The 17,822-nt window shown below is 38.2% G+C and overlaps 1 long non-coding RNA gene across 1 annotated transcript in view; it reads left to right on the forward strand.

Annotated features, from left to right (window-relative positions):
• LOC145510168 (uncharacterized) overlaps positions 1–17,822 on the forward strand; it is a 52,753-nt gene that overhangs the window by 14,954 nt on the left and 19,977 nt on the right. Inside the window, exon 2 of the long non-coding RNA XR_014056849.1 lies at positions 6,926–7,097. This is a non-coding gene — a long non-coding RNA (uncharacterized LOC145510168). The remainder of the gene's footprint in view (positions 1–6,925; positions 7,098–17,822) is intronic.

A 17,822-nucleotide genomic window follows, 5' to 3' on the forward strand; every position in this document is an offset into this window, starting at 1 on the left:
AGTTTTGTTGTGTGTAACATTTGCTATCTAACAAGCATCTCAAGTCCAAAAGTGACATCTGCATGTTTCCAAACTCTCCATTTTGGCAAATGGCAACTCAGTTTTTCTTTTTCCTCAGGCCCAAGTCCTTTGTTTCATCTTTGATTCTTCTTATGCTCTTAAATTGCTCAACTGTTCAGTCACTTCAGTCGTGTCCGACTCTCTGCGACCCCATGGGCTGTAGCCTACCAGGCTCCTCTGTCCATAGGATTTTCCAGGCAAGAGTACTGGAGTGGGTTGCCATTGCCTTCTCCGTATGCTCTTAAAGCACATGTCCAATTCATCAGCAACGACAGTTAGTTGGCTTTCTTCAGAATTCAATTCCACTGCTCATGTCCACTGAACCTTCTAGTCTATTCCCCTGTTGTCTTTGGCTGGATGAGTGCAATGGCCTCTTAACTGGTCTTCCTTCCTGCACCCTTGCTTCTCTGTATTTATTTCCAACACAGCAGATAATTCTTTTAAACATAAATTCATACCACTCCTCTTTGAACACCTCCGTATTTTTCCATATCTCATGGTAAAAGTCCCTCTGAAAGCCCACAAGGCCCCATACAATCTGCTCTGTGACAATAAGGACTTTGTTACGTTCTGTTACACCTGCAATGCATAGAAAAGTCAATGGCTCAAAGTAGATGCTTGATAAACTTTTGTTGACTGAATCTGTATACACACAAACCAGAGGCCATGTCATTTTAGTAAGTACTCTTCTCACTTTTACAGCAAAAAAACCCCACAAAGATCCCATCTAATGGGTTTCAATGAATACATTTACCACTTAGTTAACACATACTAAGAGTGTTCAATACGTAGCATGATGATACGAAATTTTTTTCCAAGTTCTGTTCCTGATAAACATACATAAAACTACTTGTGCTGTAAAGGCTATTTTGACTCATTAGGAAAATCATTATTGCAATCAATATTAAATCAAAGAGTCATTCAAGGGTATATTATGTCATAAGGCTGACTATTGTGATTGACTGAATTTAGAATTAGAAAGAAAAAATTCCACTGGTTAATTTAGTCCATTTTTAGGCACTAGATCAATTGCTCAGATGATTTTGTGTCATTTTTTCAGGAAGCAGAAGTTATCATCCTTGAATACTTTTGGTGGGGAGTTTTCATTTGTTAAGGCATTTTGACAATTAGCAAATCACTAAATCTATAACAACTTATAGCACTGTGCTGTGCTTAGTTACTCAGTTGTGTCCGACTCTTTGCAACCCCATGGACTGTAGCCCGCCAGGATCCTCTGTCCATGGGGATTCTTCAGACAAGAATATTGGAGTGGGTTGCCATGCCCTCCTTCAGGGGATCTTACCAAGGATTGAACCCAGGTCAATCACATTGCAGGCAGATTCTTTACTGTCTGAGCCACTAGGGAAACCCATCTATAGCACATCATATATCAACTTTATTAGTCTTTGCCTCTTTAACCTGCTTGTGGTATGAAAAGTAAGGTAAGGGGAATGAGGTCACAGTGAACCTCTGAAAACAACTGTACTTTGTTGTTTCTGCTTATTTGATATAAGCAATTAAAGTTAACATAATAAATTAAGAGAATAGTGATGGCATTTCATATCATTTAAATGAAAAACCATCTGCCAGTGCAGGAGATGTGGGTTCAATCCTTGGGTTAGGAAGATGGCAACCCACTCCAGTGTCTTTGCCTGGAAAATTCTATGGACAGAGGAGCCTGGCAGGCTATAGCCTATGGGGTCGCAAAGAGTCGGATGCAACAGAACACGCACACACACACAGTGGATAATGTACACTGAATTTCCACTTGAGTTTGCTCTTAAGATGACTTTCTGAGATGATTATGATGATAAAATTGAAATTAGGATGATGAAAGGGGCAGGGGAAAGGTGGTGGGTTATTATAAGTTAGATCTCTGAATTGATCATCCTTCCTCAAACTTATTCCTTTCTGTATGTCCAAAATTTCCTAAGAGTGTTGGAGAAAATTCAATTTTATTCTCATGACTGGAGAAGCTTCATTATTTTACCAGTTACAACTCACTCATTTAACAAATGTTTACTGAGCAGCACCTTTTTTGCACCAAAAGCTGTTCTAACTATATAAATATGATTGCATCTGCTTCAGTATAGCACCATTACATGTCATTTAGAACTTTTCCTGGAGGAAAGATTTGTCCCATGAGCAGAGTGAGCCATATTTGAAGTAAAAAATGAGAATTTATTTAATTTGGAAAAGAAAATAATAGCATAGAAAGTTCCTAAATTCACACTTTAATTTGCTCCAGAAATTAGCAGGTAGAAGGAAGGAATTTGGGATAAATTTTTGCTATAAATGTATTTTGCCACCATTTCATATAAGCAAAATGTTCTTGAATAAAATAAATTGACATATATTCAACAATCAGGTAAAGAATTATGTATGGAAAATTTTTTAACAAGTTATGTTAATGATTGATTTCCATATGATGGATTTGTTTCAGACACTTCCAAACTGAAATTGACATTAAGATTGCTAAAATATAGAAAACAAAAAACAAAAAAACCAAAGCAGTAAGCAATGGAATGGATTCTCTTTAAGCAACTTTTGTCATGTAGATATGGGAAAATGCGATGCAACAGATCAACAGATTTAGGTGCAGCCATTCAATCTCACTGAATCCAATCCAAGGAAACAAATCCAAGACCCTTCCTGCTTTTCATTTCTTTTACTGAAACAGTTGTTGTGGCAGGAAATTTAAAGAAATGATATACATTCAAGGGGAGGGGAGGGAGTTGCTCTGAAACAAAGAACAAAAAACCAAGCCAAATGAAGATCAAGCAAACAAGTAGAAGAAGCCCTCAAGAAAGCTTCTCAACTATTAGGGGAAAAAAATGCTATGAACTCTCTAAAAACTAGGGCTCAGAGAAATGTAATGCATCCATATTCAACACTCAGATAAGCACATTAGATCCTCAGGCATCCTTCAAAGACCCATATGTTTGGTGCAATTGCACTAAACAAAGATAAATTTCCAAAACCTAAGAAAGTTTTTCTTTTATCCCAGGAAGGAGGCTGCTCAAGCAATAAGCACTACTTTGGAAACCCTTTCTGACCAAGAATGGCCTGGAGCCCACATTGCTCACCCCTAGCAAATGCCATGCACATTAATGGACTCTTTTACACTATAGGAGACTGACTCTAAAATAATAAAAATTACTTATCCTTAAAGAGGATTAAACATATCCTCAAAGCAGAGAACTTGAGATAGCTGAAATTCTGTACATTTGTATGCACACATCTATGCAATAACAGTTAGCCAAAATGCAAACTATGAAAAGCACATCACTGAGCATCCTTGGAATTTCGCTGTCAGCTATGACGCTGCAGTGGGAACCTTATATTATATGTCAATCTGTCTTAAATCTGTTTATCCAAAGGACTTCACTGAGTACTGAACAATTTCCCAGGAAAATGTTGACTGTTTTTTTTTAGAAAGGTGAAATTACGATTCATGTTAGACTTCAATTTGTAAGATTCCACCTATGCCCCAACACATACATGCCATAATGAATCTGAATTATTCTTCAAAGCAAATAATTAAGCAAGTCATATTCTATTCAATTCTTCCCTGACCAACATTTCAAATAAGTGAATTATAGTGAAGTAACAGTGGGAACCTTAAAGGGAGGGTCACCGAATTCAGGAACTTGAAGGAAGAGACTGAAAAATGGAAAATGTCAGTTCCGATCTCTCTCTCTTTTTTTTTTTTTTTTTCTAATCTATAGGTTAATAATTGTAGGCAGGGTAATTTTAGTAAACGTAAATAAGTTCAAGTGACTGGTGGCCTCTTGGGGTCTGTGTGCCTGTGATATTTTACTTGGGGACATTTGTTTGCTGGTTGAAGGAGAAAAAAAGAATGGGAGTGTGGGCACTTGGAGAGATGGAAAAGGCAAGTGGACACGGCAGTATCTTCTCTCTCAGTCTTCATGAACTGTGGAGTTTTCCTTTCACATAAGTCTTTGCTTCAAGGAGAGCAGAGTTCAGCCGACTGAAGTCATCTTCATGAAGAAGAGAAGCTTATTAGACTGATTAACTGAATCTCACCTTTTCTGTACAGAGCAGAACCACACACCATCCCGCAATTCCAAAGACTGCTGGCTTCCCATGACTTCTCCTCAGTGTGAGGAAGATTTGACCATTTGATTTTGCAGTGACTGAAATGTTCAGAGTATCAGCCTGCCTCTCCAAGGCCCAACTAGCTAAAACCTTATTTCTAAGCCTTACTGAGGAGGGAGGAGTCTGTTCAGTGGCCATTTGTTCCTTTCATGCCCACAACCTCACCAGAGTCTCCTGGCTGCCAGCCATAGGACACAGTTCGCCGTGAGTCAAGCATGAGTCTTCTAACAGGTTGGCAGAAGAACAAGCTTGTGTCGCATTTCCTGGCCTCAGAAATTCTTCCCAGTACATATTTAAGTTTCCTTGATTTATTCCCCATATGGTCCATGTGGTTAGCCACAGTTTTATTTTTCTTAATAGCAGTAAAGGCTCATCATGACCCTTCTTCAGGCTCATCACTCTCTCTCTCTCAGACCTGTGATTTATTAGGAACATCCTCTACTGGGGATGAATGGCTCAGCTATTTGGTAATAGGATATGGAGCTTTTACACACTGTGAGCTGTGCTGTTTAGTGCCAGATGACAGTTCTGCTACATTGCTGAGGGAAGTAAGAATCTGTCTCCTTTCCTAAACTACTGAACTGACCAGGTGGGTCCCAGGCTAGGTCAAGAAATGGCCAAGTCTTCCTCTTCTGCATACCATTAGTGTAAGAGGAAGGACATAGACTCTTGAGCCAAGTAGACTTGCTTTTGAATTCAGGCCTGTGACTCTCCTGTGGTAGAAGTTCTCGATCAGGGTTGATCTGGTTCCCCAGGAGACACTCGGCAATGTCTGGAGGCATTTGTGATTATCATGACTAGGGAGGGGCTTCTAGAAAGAGGTCATCCTACAATGCACAGGAGAGCCTGTTTCCCCTAGTCCCCCTAAAGTAAAGAATTATGCCACTCGGAATGTTAGTAGTGCTGAGAAATCCTACCCTAACATTTGATGCTACGCAAATTTTAACCTTAATTAAAATAAGAGAACATTTTCAGTCCTTATAGGGTTGTGATAGAGATTAAAATAAAAGAATCAATAAATACAAAATAGCTGTATTAGGTACAGAAACACGACAACTTCCTTCCTCATTTCTTTGGTATCCCAGTACACACAAGCACTCTATTTGCCATTGTCCTTTGCACCCCATACAAGCCTGTTTCAACTTAGCTTAGGCTAAGTTATCCTGAGTTGTGCCGAGTTATTTTGAATTATTCAGAGGTAACAACCAACTCCAAAACCTCAGAGTTTATAGCAACTAAGGTTTGTTTCTCACTTTTATAAGTGTCTACCAGGACTAGTTCCAGCTCTTTAATCAGGCCCACGCTGAAGGAGCAGCCTCTGTCTGGGACTTCGTGATGCACGATGAAAAGAAAGGGAGAAAAACCACATGTTAGCTTTTAAAGCTTCCACACAGATAATCACAATTTTAAATGCTTACTATTCACTTCATTTTTGAAGGAGGGATTCCTGCCCTAAATTTATGGGAATGGCTGAACACATGACACTGGACACTGGACAGATGACATCAATGGTATTTTACCAGTCACATGAACCCACAGCTCAGGGGAGGACTATACTGAACATGATGCAGAATCATATGAGGGTTCACTGAGGAGCTGTGGGAGGCAGGCTTTGCAGTGCCAAGAGGATGAGATGCCCCCTGGTTCTCAAAGGAGGATGTGACTGCCTTGTTTGAATAATCCTAGAGTTGGAATTTCATAGTGGATAAATTAATTCTGTAATTGGCTAGTTGGAACAACTCCTTGCCAGGAACTGAAACCTGCTACAAAAAGACTGCCCTGGTCCCTCTGATAAGGAGCATTGTTTGGCCAGGGGACCTTATCTGAGGAAGCACAGCAGGGAGAGAAACAAATCTGATGTGCACTTATAAGTCTTACAAGTTTAGGACACAATTCCTGATTTCCTGCCTTCCTTATCCTGCCTTTGCTTAGCCTTCCTGATCTTAGTAGGTTAACCATCTACTCAGTTTCTCAGACCAAATATATAGACACTAGTCACTGACTTTTCTCTTCCCCTTACTTTCTGTATTCAATCCATAAGCAATCTTTTAGCGTTGCTTCACCTTCAAAATATATCCAAAATCTGAATATCAGGTCTGTAACCTCCACTTCTCCTAAGGAACTGCAATAGCCTCTCGTCTAGTCTCTCTGCTTTTGCTTTTGGATCTCACAATTCATTTACCTCACAGCAGTCTGAGTGACCTCTAAAAACATAAAAAATGAAGACCAAGAAAGAAATTAAAAAAAAAAAAACAACATAAATTAAACCATATCACCTTTCTGACTGAAATTTTCCAATAATATCCCATCAGTACATAGAATAAAGTCCAACTCTTTGTCATGACTTACAAAGCCCAATTCCTTGCACCCCAATCTACCTCTCATAGCTTATGTCCTATCACAGGCCACCTAATTCACACTGTGGATGCCTCTTCAGCCACAGTGATCTTTTTGCCGCTTCTAGGACATACCAAGATATTATTGCCCTATAGGCTCACACCCTAGACTCTCCAGAAGCCTCATCTATTTTGTCAATCAATCAACTCATATTTATTTAGATTCAGAAAAAAATAACAGACACTATTTTAAGCACTGGGATGCTCATCTGAAATGTCTCTACCTCAGAAAGGACTTCCTGAAACCAGCCATCTCTCCTATTACTTTTTATCCCCTATCCAGCTTTATTATTACTATTACTGTACTTAAGACTACATAAAATCACATACATTTTGTTTTCTCTTACCAGGATATAACTCCCTCAATTGTAAAATATGCAACCCAGATGTCCATCAGCAGACGAATGGATAAGGAAGCTGTGGTACATATACACAATGGAATATTACTCAGCCATTAAAAAGAATATATTTGAATCAGTTCTATTGAGATGGATGAAACTGGAGCCCATTATACAGAGTGAAGTAAGCCAGAAAGAAAAACACCAATACAGCATACTAATGCATATATATGGAATTTGAGAGACGGTAATGATAACCCTATATGCAAGACAGAATAAGAGACACAGATGCATAGAACAGTCTTATGGACTCTGAGGGAGAAGGTGAGGGTGGGATATTCTGAGAGAATAGCATTGAAACATGTATATTATCATATGTGAAACAGAACACCATTCCAGGTTCGATGCATGAGACAAATGCTCAGGGCTGGGGCAATGGGATGACCCAGAGGGATGGGATGGGGAGGGAGGTGGGAGGGGGGTTCAGGATGGGGAACACATGTAAACACATGGCTGATTCATGTCAATGTATGGCAAAAACCACTACAATATTGTAAAGTAATTAGCCCCCAACTAAAATAAATTTAAAAAAAAAGAAAAGAAAAGAAAAAGTAAATATGCTCTAAAAACATGAAATAATCTAGCATTGAACAACTCTTCATTGAGGAAGAAGAATTCCATATTTTAATTATGCTTAAATATTCCAATATAACCAGATGAAAGTGTATGTTTAAAATGTCACAAAATGACATATTATGGATTATTAGGGAATAGAGGGCAGTAATTAATTTACTGAGCTAGGGAATTTATTACTTAATACATTCTACTGGCACAGGAACATAAAATGAATAAACTAATTAAAATGTAAGGAAATATAAAAACATTGAAGTAATTTCTCAACATCTTTGGACCAGCAGCTGAAGAAGAGTGGTTTTCTTCTTTGGTCTTCAGACCTAGCTGCAAATCAGAACCTTTTGATAATGATGTTTACACATGCAAATTCACCAGCCCCATCTCTGGACATTCAGATTCTCCAAGGCTGGGGTGGAGCCTAGGAAACTGAACGTGCTATAAACCTTCCCAAGACAGTCTCATGATCAGCCTCACTTGGAAGCCTGTGGAAAAGTAACTTACCGCATACTCTATTCTTACCAGATTAACCAGGTATTTGAATAAACTGGCCAAATGGATTGCTTTGGGTTTGAGCTTGGGCATTGTTGATCTGGAACTTCATTTATATTTTTTTACAAGGCAATATAATGAACCTTGAACTCAGGGCTATAGAGAATCCCTAGGTTATTTTATATCCATGAAAGCAAGATCAAGGCCTTGGTTATCTCTTTGTTGGGAATGTTTGTCATTTCCCAGAATACTTTTATAAGCAAGAAAACCAAAGCATCATCTCCCCTCAATCAAGCCTATGGTACTAGTGACATAGTGAAATGTGGAAAGTTGGACACTGACACCCACCTTTCCGTCTTCCATTACAGAATCCTAACCCCATAAGGTACAGTGTGTCCTTGGTCAGTACCTAACTTTGGAAAGCTAGTTTATCTGATTATGTGCAAGATGTGTCAGCAGCAACTGCCATGATTAAATGCATTTAATAGATTTAAACATCCCATGAGTAAATGAAATAGGACACAATTCTCATGTTAGTCTACCTTTTCTAATTGGGAGTTCATTCTCCATTGGGAGGGAGTAAACATATGAAATAAAATTCTATAGCTTACAGCATGCTGGTTTTTGTTGTCCTGGACTCTTTCATGCCCCAGTGGCATTTGCTGATTATATTTACAGGGCACAAGTGATTTTAAACTCACAGTACGTTTGGGAAGTAAACCTAGTGGGCATGTGAGCAACCAACTGCAATGTCAGGGAAACTAACTCAGTACATTTCCAATCTTTAAAACTCAAGGTTTCTGAACTATGGATTGGCACATCAGTACAAGGATTTGAGTTTCACGGGGCTGGATGAAAACTTTATATTACAGTAAAATGGAAAGAAATAAAGATTTTTCTTAAGTTACCTAGATATTTTATTTGAAGCCAAATCATTCCCAGTTCTAAAGCTGCACTATAAATCCAGATCATGGCCTTGAATTTAGGTTGGAGAGGGTGTGGAGGTATTTAATTGCAGTAAGTCCTCTTTGACAATGCATGGATGTCCTAAGCTATCAGCAATAGCTGACCAGCTGATGGAGTTTGTATAGGCCTGTTGGTTAATCTGAAATGCAAATGCCACCACCCGACAGTCTGCTTTTCTCTGAATTCATTTTAATTGAGAAGACACTCTGCCAGAAGCTGGAAGCTCTCCTGCGTCTGTCTAATGTATGCAAATACTTTAAAACTCATTCCTCAGTTCAGAAGGCTGCAAATGAAAACCATCCTGTGATTCCTCATTCTAGTCTTGGACACGGGACAAGGGGAATTGTTTCCTCCTCCCAATCCTCCATTCCTCTTTGATATTCCATCACTCACCTCAACAGTATTCGTTGAGACAAAAATAAGCTTCCCAAAGAAATTTCAACTGGCTCCATTCTACTGTTGCCTTTGTTGGGTCAAAACCCAAGGCTCAGTTGTGTGCTACTGCATAATTAATAAGAGGTACAGTAGAACAACTGGTAGAAAATATGAATAAATACATAAAATGACAAAAGATATCCCTTCATAGAATAAAAATGAGTGATCAGTGAGAGAACATTAGAAGTGACACAACAATCTTGGCCAAAACAAAATTCCTTAGCTACTCTATCCATTACTGGGAACCAAGATATAAGAAATGGAATAGGACAGAGTGACAAATAATTATAACAGATGGTCTCAAAATGCTATAAAAAAAGATAGCAATAAAGACCTGGAGTTGTTTATAGATGAGAAAGTCACTGCTCCAGGCTTGGAGGCTTCCTGAAATAGGTAACATTTAACATTTGAAGCATTGATAAGACTTGTCTATATGGAGATCAGAGTCAGGGAAAATCTCTCTAAGCTAGGGAGAAAGCATGGCTAAAGGTATGAAATGTAGGAACTGAGAGAATGTATAAAGACAAGGAAATAATAATAGTTCCTTTGTTTTGTTTTTGTCTCTGGACTTAGAGAATGAGTGTGCAGGCTTGGTAAGGCAGTGAGCCTCAAGCCTGACACCACGGGGCACAGCCTGGAGGTTGGTGGGGTCTATGAGGGACAACCTGGTGCTGGGATGGGATGGGAACCCATATGAGTGGGAGCTAGCTTGGAGACTGGAGCCATAGGAACTGGTCTGACATCGGGCTAGATCAAGAGCCTGGGTTCATGTGAGACAGTATGGAATCTAAGTCCAGGGCGTGTTGGTCTGGCATTGGAGTGGACTGGGAACCTGGGCTTACTGGAGCCTTCTGGGCCTGTGACAGCTAGTCTAATGCTGGGGTCTATCATGAAATTGGGCGCTTTTACTTTCCTTCCTGCGTGGAGAGAGTCTGGGCTGTCTGGTTTTAAGGGAGGGGTGATGGAGATAATGTAAAACTGTCTTTTGCACCCTCTTCACTATGCCTTATCTATCCTCCTACCACATATAGTAATCCCATATATGGAATCCTTAGCTTTTGTGGAAATACCTTGTGTGTGTGGATGGTTGTTCAAAACAATGTTTCTGGTTGGGAAAAAATGCTGGAAATTCCTCACCACCATCTTGTTCAAACATTTAAAATTTTGATGAAGTACAATTCATCTTTTTTTTTTCCCCCTTGCACTTCTGGTGCTGTGTCTAAGAAGGCTTTGCCTAATCCAGAGTTCATGAGGATGTACTTGATGTTTTCTTCTAAGTTTTATAATTTTAGGTCTTTCACAGATAGGTCTATGATTAATTTTGGATTAATTTTCATGTATAATGGGGTTTTGCAAGCAGATATCCAGTTGCTCTAGCACCATTTGTTGGAAAAATGATTTTTTTTTCCTCACTGAATAATCTTGGTAGCATTGGTGAAATCAAATGATCACAAATAGTCTTAAATACGGACTCTCAATTCTGTTCCATGGTCTATCCTCATACAGATGTCACTGTGTCTTAATTACCATAGCCTGGCAATAAGTTTTAAAATTGAGAAGCATGAGTCCTCTTACTCTATTCTTCTTTTGCAAGATTTCTTGGCTATTCTTGGTTCCTCATATTCCCATATCAATTTTGAATCATCTTGTTAATTTTGATGAAAAGTCTAGCTGAGATTCTGATAGGGAATGCACTGAAGCTATAGATGAAACTGAGGAGTACTTCTATCTTAACAATATTAAATTTTCTAATCCACAAACACAAGCTAACATTTTATTTATTTTAACTTCTTTCAACACAGTTGATGTTTTATAGTTTCCAGAGTTCAGGTTTTTATGTTAAATTTTATGTTACATTTAATTCTAAGTATTTTATTCTTTTTTAAAAAGTTTTTTGATGTGCAACATTTTAAAAGTCTTTATTGAATTTGTTACAATATTGCTTCTGTTTTGTGTTTTGGTCCTGTGGCATGTGGGATCTTAGCTTCCTGACCAGGGATCAAACCCACATTGGGAATAGAAATGCAAGTTGATATTGCTCTTGTACCCTACAACCTTGTTGAGCTTCTTTATAAGTTCTAATAAGTTTAACAGTGGATTCCTAAAGAATTTTCTATGTACATTATTGTATATAAGAGCATGTTATCTGTGAACTGGGATAGTTTTACTTCTTCAATTCCAATCTGGGTATTCTTATATCTTTTGCATGCCTTATTGTCATGGCTAGAACTTGCACTATAATATTTGTCAGCAGTGGCAGAAGGGTCATGTTCTGGATCTCAGGGAAAAAACATTCAGTTTTTCACCATTGAATGTAATGTTAGCTACATTGAAGGCAGGAGGAGAAGGGGATGACAGAGGATAAGATGGCTGGATGGCATCGCTGACTCAATGGACATGGGTTTGGGTGGACTCAGGGAGTTGGTGATGGACAAGGAGGCCTGGCGTGCTGCAGTTCATGGGGTCGCAAAGAGTTGGACATGACTGAGTGACTGAAATGAACTGAATGGAGGAACATAGAGAATAGACTTATGGACATTGAGAGAGGGGAGGAGAGGGTGAGATGTATGGGAAGAGTAACACGGAAACTTAAATTACCATATGCAAAATAGATAGCCAGCGGGAATTCGCTGTATGGCTCAGGAAACTCAAACAGGGGCTCTGAATCAACCTAGAGGGGTGGGATGGGGAGGGATATGGGAGGGAGGTTCAAAAGGGAGGGGATATATGTATACCTATGGCTGATTCATGTTGAGGTTTGACAGAAAACAACAAAATTCTGTAAAGCAATTATCCTTTAATTAAAAAATAAATACATTTAAAAAAACAAAAGCAAAAACAAAACAAACAAACAAAAAAAGTCCTGGCACAGAGGGGATGGGAAAGGATCCTGTTTAGGTGTGTCTCTTGCTTGGACAAAAGGAATCCATACACACCCTACCATAGGTTATCTAGCACGCATCTACCTGCTCTTGTTCTCTCTTTGTACTCTTTGATTCTTTCAGGTGGTGGTAGACAGCTAATGGAGGATCACTTTCAAGATCTTGTGTCTGCTTTTATCAGAGAAGATACAGGAAGTTAATCCTGGTTTAAACAGAAATGAAAATGAATAGTTTGCATGGAAGCCCAGAGATACAGCAGCTTCAGAAAGGACATGTGCAGATACTACAACATCCAGGGGAAATATAAAAGGAATGTCTCTCTCCATGTTTACTACATAAAGCAAGAAAATATGTCAGAGAATTTCCCATGATGGTTTCCTTCATGCTTCACTGGCCAAGACTAGATCATACTCCTATTTCTGAACTGACCAATGGCAAGAGGACTCTGAGCCTCATGATTGGTTTTTGAGGGTGGAATATTGTAGACTCATCCTCTAAGACCCAGTAGCTATCTTGCCAGAATGTGAGCCCTTCCAGGGCAAGCTTTACATCTTATATATCCCTGTACCCAGCTCCCCACAGAGTGCCCAGCACCCTTTAAGTGCCCAAATAATGTTTAATGTCATTAAACAGAGAATGTTGAAACAAACAAACAAACAAAAAATGGCTTTGTTTCCCTAGGAATGTCCCCAGAGCCCTCACAACTTATTCCCTGTTCCTTCCACTCTAAAAGGGACACCAATTAAGATATTTTGGTGCTGTGTTTTACTGGCTTGCCACAGGCACTTATATAGAGTTTTTAGATAAGAATCCAGAAAAACAAAAAGAAAATTTTATACTGATTTAGCTCAAAATGCATCATCAAATCTATGAGGCTATTAATATGCAGCTAGTATGATAACCAGACTTCACTATTAAATATCATTATAATTTTATTCATTCTAAGGTCATTGGTATCAATCTCTCAATAAATCAAGTCAAATTTAATATATATCAAAGACTATGATTAATAGTAAGGAGACACTATCAACAATTTAAATGTTCCAAATTTGGGTTTGAGAGAATCTGAGACTAAGAAAATCCAATGAGAGGAAAATTATTTGAAAGATATTTTTAACCTGATGGAAAAAAGAACTGAACTAAAATTATACCATCTATTACAATAATTCAGACTCAAACATTTGAACTCCTTTTGAAAGAAGGGAACTGAAAATGTAACAATCTCTTTGAAGAGAGGAAGGCATGTGATCCTCTAATCTTTCCATGTCAATTAGGTTCTACTAGAGCTTGAAGAGATGACAGCATATAAAGCCATTAGGAGGTGCTGTGGGGGTTTTAGGAAGGTGAAGGCAAAGGACTTTGATGTGAAAAATCAGGAACTCTTGAAGCAACATTGGCTATTTTCTAGAAGAGATGCCCACAGTATGCAGAGACATCATGGTAGCTGCACTGAAAGGCAAGGACTGAGCTCAGGCAAGACACAGATGTTTTGATGCTCCTCAACAGGTGGGCTTTTCATGCTCCTTCACTTACATCCTCTTATATGAGAACCAAGGGCAGAAGCTGTTCAGTGTCTCCTGATACAATAACTAGGTCCCCAAAACCTGACTTTTTTGGTTGCAGCCATTTAAAATCCATATATCTGTGACAGATCTACCTTGTACAGAGGGGTATGTTTTTAGCTGGAAAAACAAATTAATGAAGATAATATAGTAGCCTAAACTTCTACTTATCTCAATAGTGATATTTCTGTTGAGCCATAGATTTCAATGGCTTCTTAACCCAATGATACGGTTATGATGGAACTGTCTAAAAAGCCAGAAAGAGTGCTATTTTTGAGCAGAAAGGGATTCTTTACACCAGGGAACAGCAAACTAAAGTACATTCATCCAGGGGATTGCTCAACATGCTCCTTGGGGAAGAAAAATATTTAAATTTATGTTTTTATTATGTATTATGATAGCCTTTCAAAATTTATTGACAGTACACAATTCATTGGTATAGTAGGACACATTTAAAATTCACAGATCAATTAATTTATATGTATTGGGGTTGCATATGCTGTATTTTCTGTTTGTTTTCCTGATAATGATATGCATTTCTCGATTCAAACCTTGCCCATTGGGTATCTACATTATCTAAACCTAAAGAACATTCTCTCATTTTGATCCAACAGCTTGGATGGGTGATTCTGCTCCATTTCAGTAAAAATTAACGTTTTGGGAATCTGGTTATAAAGGAGAGTTTTGTTTATTTTTTACATAGAAAAATACACACGGCTGACTGAGCTAGGATATCTTTGCTGTCCATGCATTATCAGTCCAGCATTATCAATTTGTCTGGATATTCAGCACCAAGTTACAGGTTGAGCAATGGTGAAGAAGTTACTTTTCTACATGTATTGCCTATGACTGCTTGGAGTATTTCCTTTTTATGATGGTTGTTATGTTTTTCTTACTCACTTAAAGTTATCAGTTTGAAATGATAATCTTTTTCTCCTCGTAAAGAATTTCTACCCTGTCTCAGTCTGCCTAAGTAATACAGTTAAAACCATTCAAAACAGAACTTCAGTATTATAAAAACACTCACTTAAAAATTTTAGAAAAATTCCAGAATCAAATTATAAAAGTACAGCATGGTGATGAATGGAATCTGATTTTTAAAGGGCAGAAATGCATCCTGACAAAGCAAGAGAAAATCTCACTGACTATTCAGAACAGAACCCATTAGAATGTTGAAATAGTTCTCAAATTCAAAGTCCTTATTCTGCTAGTGTTTTATGAAGTATTTTCTATAGGATATACCAGCAGCTACTTGACCCTGTTTTCTCCCAGTAGCTTTGGATTAATTAGAGGCCTAGGATAACTTCAGAAAGGGAAATAACTCATCTTTTTCAGACATTATCCAGTTGAATCTCAAGATGAGGATGTGGGCATCTTCTCAGTGTGCCTGACTCTTGGCAACCCTAAGGACTATAGCCCATCATGCTCTTCTGTCCATGGAATTTTACAGGCAAGAATACTGGAGTGGGTTGCCATTTCCTTCTCTAGGGGTGGGCATCTCTACCCTAGCTCCAAATCCATACTGTGAATTCAGCTTATAAAAAGATAGAGGGAAAATAAAATTCTTTGTGCTCCTTTTAGTAACAGAGAATGAAGTAAGTATTGTCAGGAAAGAGGGGAGAGGAAATCAGCCTTCAATTTTCCTCTTTATTTAAAGATGATTATTTTGGAAGATCCCTTTGCATATGCTCCTTTTTTGTTCTTATCATCAAGGGAATTTAGCTTAGGTTCCTGGCTATGCCCAGCTTCAAGAAATTATACATATGTAGAAAATTTATAGGTGTTACTAACATTGGTATGGCCTGGTCCACAGGCTGGAGATTCAAATATGATCACAGCACAGCTATTTTTTTTTTTTCAATGATTAAAGTGCAGGTTGACTTTTTGCACCACTCATACATTTACATTCTTTTAAAAAATTACCTGTATATACTTGCCCAAAGAAACATATTAGAATACCAACTTAAATAGCATGGGCAAGCTGTTGGTGATTGTTTTAGCTGGGTGATGATGGTTTCTTATACTTTTTATGTAGGTGTATGTTTTAAATTTCTCAAAATATGTTTGTAAAAAGTAAGTTCAGGGGCCATTCTGCAAGTCATTACACTCAATGAGCCATGCCCCAAAAGAGACACCTTCCCTCAGTGGGTTTCATTTCCTATCTGCCTTCAGAGTGAAATCATGCTCCTGTTTGAGTGAGGAGTAAGTCCAGGATTCTATGTGATGTTGTTTTTCATACAAAATGGATGCCAAATGAAAGTCAACTTCTTCTTCGTCTGATGCTCTAGTCTAGACACTCCAGTTTGCTCCAATGCTAAAGATAATGTCTGCTCATGCTTAAGAGCTAGAAGGAAAAGGAACTTCAGTGTATCAAATGAGAAAGGAGTTTCAAAGTTGGCATTCTCCAAAGGGATTTTCAAGGGTATTTCACTGTATATAATGTTTGCCTCATGTATTGAGATCCTAAATCCTTTTTTAAGCATCATCCCCAACCCATGACATGCTTGGGGTCAATTCTTCAGAAGCCAAAGAAATTAGAAATCTCATTAATCTCTAATATTAGTCTGCTCTCTTAATGCCCCACAATTTGTTGTTGAAAACATGCTCTGTACAACCCACAGTTATTGTTTCCAGGGTCCTGAGGGGTTTCTGGCCTCCTTACTGTCCATATAAATTCAAATCCTTTCCTCCCAAGAAATGTCTTCACTCTAATTGAATGGTTTTAACCACTGAGCCTGCCTCCATTACTCATGGTTAGAAGTAAGGGAGAGAAAGGAAAGAGTGGGGAGGGCACAAGATCAGTGCTTTATCGTTTTCAGAGTCTGGAAACAATCTCCTATTTCTTTCCTGGAGCAAGGCCCTGGGCCTGAGATAACTAACTAGGCTCCAGGGTTCATTTGAATTAAGAGTAAACAAAATTATTCTTTAATCTCTGCAGTGAACCGAACCATTTCAAACCCAAATTGGCTGCAACTATTAAAAGAAGACAAAAGAAACAAGACAATCAGGGAGGCAAAGACTTAGGGTCATCTAATGTGGGTCCCTAAGGATGCAGCCTGACGATGACTGAGAGGCCTCTGAGAGGGAGAGAGGATTGTCCTGAAAATCTATGCCCACAATATTAATATCTGAACATAGTGGTTCATTCTAATACAGTTCAAAACATTATTTTATATTGCACCTAAGAGGCTAAGGCAGACGAGTGACAAATAGGATCGGACACGTTCTTTTCAGCTTGTTTATTTACAAGGGTATGCTTCTCCTTCCTAAGATATGCAAAGCTGAAAGTTACTATGAATCTCTTTAGAACTGTTTTTATACTGATGAAACTGTGTGCCTATGTGTGTCTGTCTAGACAGACCTATTTTAAAATCTGAAAACCCCTGTCACTCACTAGGTGTCATCTTAATTCACTTCTCAATCCCTCTTTAGTTTTAAAATAGTAACTGAAGTGTATACCTCAAACTTTGCTAGAAGATTTAACTTGGAAAATATTTATAAAGCAATTTAATTCATGGTGAACACTCAGGAAATCTCCCCCATTCTACCTTTAACACTGTAATTCACAAGGCATCAGAATCTATATTCCATCCTCACCTCAGTTCCCTTATTCTTAATACTTTTTGCAATGTAAATTTGAAAACTGAGCAGTCTTTGTCTTCTCTCAGTGAAGATCCATTGAAGGAAAAATGACTAAAAGAAATCTACGTGGGTTTTAAAAAAATAAATCTGTGGAGAGAAAAGTAATATGGGTTTTCTTTCTCAGGATCCAAAACAGTCAGGTAGTTTGATCAATTTAGCTAATTATTAAATCAAGTTAATTAAAAAAAAAAATCATTAGCTAAGCAATTTGTTGAATGGTTGGTTGTGGTGTTATTTTCAAAAGAATTCCAAGCAGGTTTTTTTTTTTTTTTTTTTGGTGAATATCTCACCTCTGTCTTT

Source organism: Giraffa tippelskirchi, chromosome 1 (assembly GCF_054371585.1).
Source record: "Giraffa tippelskirchi isolate mGirTip1 chromosome 1, T2T-mGirTip1v1.2.pri, whole genome shotgun sequence".
In the NCBI taxonomy this organism is placed as follows: Eukaryota; Metazoa; Chordata; class Mammalia; order Artiodactyla; family Giraffidae; genus Giraffa; species Giraffa tippelskirchi.